Below are 6,853 nucleotides of genomic sequence, written 5' to 3'. Positions count from 1 at the left end.
TGGATAGGAAGGAGTAAAATTGTTTCCATTTGCAGATGATATTATTTTATGTATGGAAAATTAAAGATTCAACCAAAAAAATAACATAATATGTAATCAACTCATTCAGTAAAGCATCAGGATACAAAACTAACATACAAAAATAAATAACGTTTCTGTACACCAAACAAGCTCTCTGAAAAAGAAAAAAATGATCCCATTACAATAGCTTCAAAACAAAAAAAAAATCTAGGAATAAATTTAACTGATGAGGTAAAAGGTATTTACACTGAAAACTACAAGGTATTAATCCAAGAAATCAAGGAAGACTAGAAATCAAATGGAAAGGTTTTACTCCATGCTCCCAGATTAGAAGAATTAATATTGTTGAAATGTCCATACTACCCAAAGCCATCTAGAAATTCAAAACGATCTTTATCAAGATTCCAAGGGCATTTTTACAATGAAAATTTACAATTTTCAAAATTTGTATTTCCAACAGAAATTTTAAGCCTGTAGAAAAACAAGACTAAAATTTATACAGAACCATAATATACTCTAAATTGACAAAGCAATCCTGAGAAAGAAGAAAAAAGCAGAGGCATCATACTTCCTGATTCTAGCTATATTATAAAGGAATAGTAATCAAAACAGTAGGGTACTGACATAAAAACAAATATCTAGTCAAAGGATCAGAATTGGAAACCTAGAAATAAGCCCACACATGTATGGTCAATTGTTATTTGATAAGAGAGTGAAGAATACTTAAAGAAAAGAGAGTCTGGTCAAAAAAATGGGGCTGGGAAAATCAGATATTCATATGTAAAAGAATGAAACTAGACCCAATCTTCCACCACTCCTAAAAAGTAACTTGAAAAGGATCAAAGGCTTAAATTTAAGAGCTGAAACCATAAAATTCCTAGAAGAAAACATAGGGGGGAAAAAACTCCTTGACATGAGTCTTGACAATGAGTTTTTGGATGGGACACTTAAAGCATAAGCAATAAAATAAAAAAATAAATAAGTGGACTTGTTCATAAAGCAAACTCCTGTACACTGTTGATTATACTATAAATTGGTATAGCCATTATGGAAAACTGTAGGAGGAGACTCAAAAAATTGAAACTAGAGCTACTATATGATCCAGCAAATCCACTCCTGGGTATACTTCCAAAGGAAAGAAAATCATTACGCCAAAGAGATATCTGCACTCTCATGTTCATTCCAGTGTTATTTACTATAACCAAGACATGCAAACTCCCTAAGTGTCCATTCACATTTGAATGGATAAAGAAAATACGGGGTATGTGTGTGTGTGTGTGTGTGTGTGTGTGTGTGTGTGTGTGTATGGGTCTGTGTATGAATATATATAAAATGGAAAATTATTCATCCATAAAAAAGGAAATTCTGCCATGTGTGTTGACATTCACGAATCTTGAATGCATTATGCTAAGTGAAATAAGGCAGAGACAAATACTGTATGATCTAACTTATATGTCTCATTAAAAAAACAAACTTATAGATACAGAGAACAGATTATTGGTGGTTATCAGAGGCCAGAGATGGGGAAGGGAAATTGGACAAAGATGGTCAAAAGGTACAAACTTTCAACGGTAAGATAAATGAATGGTAGGGATCAAATATACAACATGAAGACTATTGTTAACACTGTTATACAGTATATTCGAAAGCCACTAAGACTGTAAATCCCAGAAGTTTTCATCACAAAGATAAAAATTTTTGTATCTAAGGGATGATAAATGTTAATTAAATTTATTGTGGTACCCATTGTGCAATACGTGTAAGTCAAGTCATTATGCTTTGTAGCTTCAGCTTCTATAGTGTTGTATGTTAATCATATCTCAATAAAACTGTAAGGAAAAAAATCGCCAATTTACAGTGTGATCACCCCTAAAAAACAAGTATATACAAAGTCCTGTGAAGACGAGAAAAAGCTGTGTCTGGAGAAACAGGAAAGGCTTCACAGAGGAGCTACTTTTGAGCTTTAATGACTGGGAGGAGTTTGCTAGGTAAAGAAATAGAACCAGCATGTGCAAAGGCAAAGTTCTATGGAAAAGTACAATATTGTGCTGAGAGGAAGCTAATGTGTCTGTAGTATACCCATGCTAGAAATGAGTCTTACCTATAGACATTGGATGCCATTGGGAATCTTTAAAAAATAAAATAAAAAAGTCCCTTCTATTAGTGTGGAGGTTGAATGAGTATAGAGAGAATAGAGATTGAAAAATTCATATGGGGGTGCCTGGGTGGCTCAGTCGGTTAAGCATCCAACTTTGGCTCAGGTCATGATCTCACGGTTTTTGAGTTCAAGCTCTGCGTTGGGCTCTGTGCTGACAGCTTAAAGGGCCTGACACCTGCTTCAGATTCTGTGCCTTCCTCTCTCTCTGTCCCTCCCCCACTTGTGCACGCTCTCTCTCTCTCGCTCTCTCTCTGTCTCTCTCTCTAAAATAAAGGAGCATTAAAGTATCTTAAAAAACAGAAAAATTACATATGGCCCTATTGCAATCGTCTTGGGTACGAGAAGACTGAATCAGCGAAAATCAAAGGAAGAGAAAAGGACTTAGATGTAACAAACTGGCTGTGGGGTGTGAAAAAAGGAGCACAGAGTTAAAAATCATTGAGTGGCCTAGCTGCATGGATGCAAAGTCCTCTGGATATATAGTTACACTGAAAGATAAGTAGTCTAAAAGTTTGGAAGATGAAATAAACTTGGATTAGGGGCCTATTTATCCACTCATTCATTTGTTGAGCACTCACTTGATGCCTTGAATTAACCTAGGCTTTAGAGAAACAAAGATGAGTGGTATGGTTTCTGCCCTAAAGGATTCACAGTCTTTTGAGTTCAACTTGGCCTTGTTGGATTTAGACAGGCCTATAGAATGTCTCAAGCCTCTGCAGGAGCAGAAAAATCACTGGGAAGTACAACCTCAGGTCTCTAATCTGCAGAAGCAAATCAGAATCCAAACTGTATTCATTCTATTTTCCTACATGTTCAGATGCCCTATCCAGGCTACTCCCAAGCTTTCATCCAAGAGAAATACAGTGTTTGCTTTGCAAGGTAAAAACATCAATTCAGCCTCTAGTCTGGATGTTCTTTGCTTACTGAGATCCACAGGCACCTTCACGTTTATACTTTTATCCCTGCCTCTTTCAACTGTATTTCTGTAAAAAGAAGTTTCCTATTAAACACTTTCTCTGAACAATCTCAAGTTTTCTATGTTTAAATGGTTTAGAACCATTTTATAAATACCTGCCATTTTTTTTACTGACTTGTGAGGTTTTAAACCCTTGTGAAATTTTACTGAACTAATATTATCTTTGTATTTATTCAGTTCAGCAAATTATCAGGGAAAATTTTAAACTGATGCTGTAGTTGGTCACCTTGTTAGAGATGGAAGATGTGTGGCAGGGAACAGAGATAAATTCTGCTTCTTGAAGTTACTTGTTTTTTCACTTATTTTTTTCTATTTGAAAGAGAGAGAGCGCACAACAAAGAGGGGTGGTGGAGAGAACAGGTGTGTGTGTGTGTGTGTGTGTGTGTGTGTGTGTGTGTGTGTGTGTGTGTGTGTGGAGAGAGAGAATGAATGAATGAATGACTATGAGAATGAATCTTAACCAAGTTCCATGACATGGGGCTTGATCCCACCACCCTGGGATTATGACCTGAGCAGAGATCAAGAGTTGGATCCTCAACTGACTGAGGCACCCAGGCTCCCCTTAGAGTTTTTAGAATCAGACAGGCTTGAGTTTAATTCTCAGTTTGAAACTTGAGCAAATTCATTAATCAGAGTCCAGGTTTCCTCATCTTTAAAATGCGGCTAATGGGGGGGTGGTGCTGTTTATCTACAGAATGTAAAATACCCAAAGTATAATAGGGTGCAAAAACAGACATTCCCTGGCTCAGTTTATAATCTATTAGGGAGTGAATTGTGTCCACCCCTAAATTTTTCTGTTGAAGACCTAATCCTTAATATGACTATATTTGAACACAGGGCCTTTATCAGTGTCAGCAGTTGTGACAAATTCTCCTAGCGTTTCTTTTTACCCCAAATAAAATGACTAAAAATTCCTTCTGAAAGGATATGTTTGCAGGAAAGGAATTATGCTATGTAATCACCTGATATGTTGAAATACAGATTTCAGTTGATTATTTACTTGGGTTTGCATGTTCAAACAATTCTACTCTTTCTGACTTCGCCTCAAGTGTTGGAAGAGCCCCATGGAAAAGGTTTTTGAGTTAGGACCCAGTCTAGATCGTTCTTGGATACTATAATGACCTCAAACACACGTATGGCAGGCAGTAATGACAGCTTCCATGCATTCAGTTTCGCTATGCAGCAGGCAACTGTGCCAAACACTTCACTTGGGTTACACAATTTCATCTCAAGTATAGGCTCCCACTCCATTTTACAAACGGGAAAGCTTGCACAACAAAGATTAACTTGTATAAGGTCGCATAAGTATGTGAAAGAAATGGCAATTTATACCTATGTCTGCCTAACTTTAGAACACTTTAAATTTTGTCACGTACCTATATATAAAGACAGTATAGAACTGTTAGGTAGGTTTTCAAAACCTCAGCCAATTTTATTTATACGTACTTATTTTTATATGTATTTATATGTATGTACTATATACTACCTGTGACTTATTTTTAATTGTTTTCTAAATTTAATGTGACTACATATTACATCTGTTTCACTCATTTTGACAATTACAACCAAGAACTTGATTTCATAAACGTGGAATATGCAATCATTTATTTAACTAGTCTTCCAATGATAGACATTAGTATGTTTTCATTTTTATGAAAAATTATTCAATAAATCATTGCACAGGTTTTCATGTGCACACACACACGAGATTATCTGTAGAGTGTGCACTTAGACACAGATTTATATCCAGATATACACATATCTAGAAAGGGTAATTATGGAATAAGCTCACTTTTTTTTTTAACTATTGTCAGAGGACTGAAATGTTTGCACAGATGTACCTCTCAACAGAAACCTTCTTCCTCATGGCTTTACTAATAACCAGAAAAATATTTAATTTTTGGCCAAATTCTGATGGGTTTGAAATGCTAGCATCATTTCATTTTCCCTTTCTTGATTAGCAGGGGGGAAAAAAACATGTTTTCATAGAATTCTCTTTGGCCAATTTGTTCACAACCTGTTCAAATACATTTTTCTACTAGGTTGATGCCCATTTTCCTATAGATTTGTAGTTATTAATGTTCACCATTAGTGTCTTCTGCTCTATTGCTCATCTTTTAATTGTGGGATTTTCTTTTATACTTAAGTTTTAAAAATTCAGCGTAGTCCAATTTATCAGTTTTTCTTCCTGGCTAATGCTTTGTGGGTCATTAATAAGTTTTTCCATGTCCTGGTATACGAAGGATGGTCTCCTAAATTTTTTTCTATAACTTTAGGGTTTGTTTTTAATTTTATATTTTTAATCCACTTTATGTATAGTTTATAGAACAGATTTTCTTCTTCTGTTTGGATCATCATTTGCCCCAGCATCATTTTTTAACTGATTTGTAACATTAGCTATGTTGTATTTCCAGGATTCAGTTTGTATAAAGGTCTGTTTCTAGGCTGCTATTCACTATTAATATTCCACGTATAACTTATACCAGGGTTTAATATCACACTAATTCCTGATATCTGTTAGGCAAATACTCTATTTTCTGCACATTTTTCTTGGATATTCTTTACCATTCATTCTCCCAAATGAATTTTAAGACCATTTCAATTTTCATGAAACACTGGAAACACTGTTGAGACTTTTACTGAATGTGTTTCAAACTGATAGATAAATTTAGTGGGAATAGGTTTCTTTATAATGGTGAATTTTCTTATTCATGAAAATATATCACCATTTTAAGCTATTTTTAATTCTTCAATATTTGTAATTTTCCACAAAATTATCTATCTCAATAGCTATGTCTATATGTAGTATAATTTGTCTTTGTGAATGATATCTGGTTTTGCTGTTCTTCTAACTGCTTATATAGCAATTGACCACATGTTGACCCTATATATAGCAACCTTGAAGAAGTTTCTTCTTCATTTTGAAAATACACTAGAATACCTTTGCGATTCTCTATGTAGACAATCCTAACGTTGAGAAGGAATGTAACATTTGCTTCCCTTCTCTGCCTCCCTTCTCTTTGCTCTCCCTTCTCTGTCATAATCCTAATCACAATTTTCATCTGGGTACATTGTCACTCTTCTAAAAGACATTTCCCAGGCAATTTTGCAACTAAATGTGCAGACGTGACTTTGTTCTGACCATTGAGATTTAAAGCAAAGCCTTCTGTGGACTTCAGGGAAGCCTCCTTAAATGGGAAGAGGTGAGCACTTTTTTCCACTTTTTCCTTCATGATGGCTGGGACTTCAGCAATTACACCTTGGATTACAAAGCAATATGCAACATTGGAGGAGTGAAAAGAGAGGGTCTGGATCTCTGATCTCTGTAAAACTGCTACCCTGGTCCTGACTGACTACCCCTGACTATCTCTGATTTTTTCTTTTATTTTTTTAAGGGAGAGAAACCACCTTTTTAAAGGTATTGAGGTCTTTCTGTATATGCTACCAAGGCTAATCATAATGGATAAATTTTATATTTCTTGTATTTGCTCTCTTTGGGCTATTACATTGTCTTTGACCTTCAGCACAATATTAAATAATAGTGTTCATAGCAGTCCTCCTGTTTTAGTTCTTAACTTTAATAGTAATGAATCAAAACCTTCTCTGTTAAGTGTGATATTTGCTACAGAGTTTCTGTAGCTATCCTTTCTTATTGAGGGAGGAGAAAGAGTCGTTATTAGACTTCACCCCAGTTAAAT

Source organism: Panthera onca, chromosome C2 (genome assembly GCF_046562875.1).
Source record: "Panthera onca isolate mPanOnc1 chromosome C2, mPanOnc1 haplotype 2, whole genome shotgun sequence".
In the NCBI taxonomy this organism is placed as follows: Eukaryota; Metazoa; Chordata; class Mammalia; order Carnivora; family Felidae; genus Panthera; species Panthera onca.
This window is presented reverse-complemented; position numbering follows the sequence as displayed.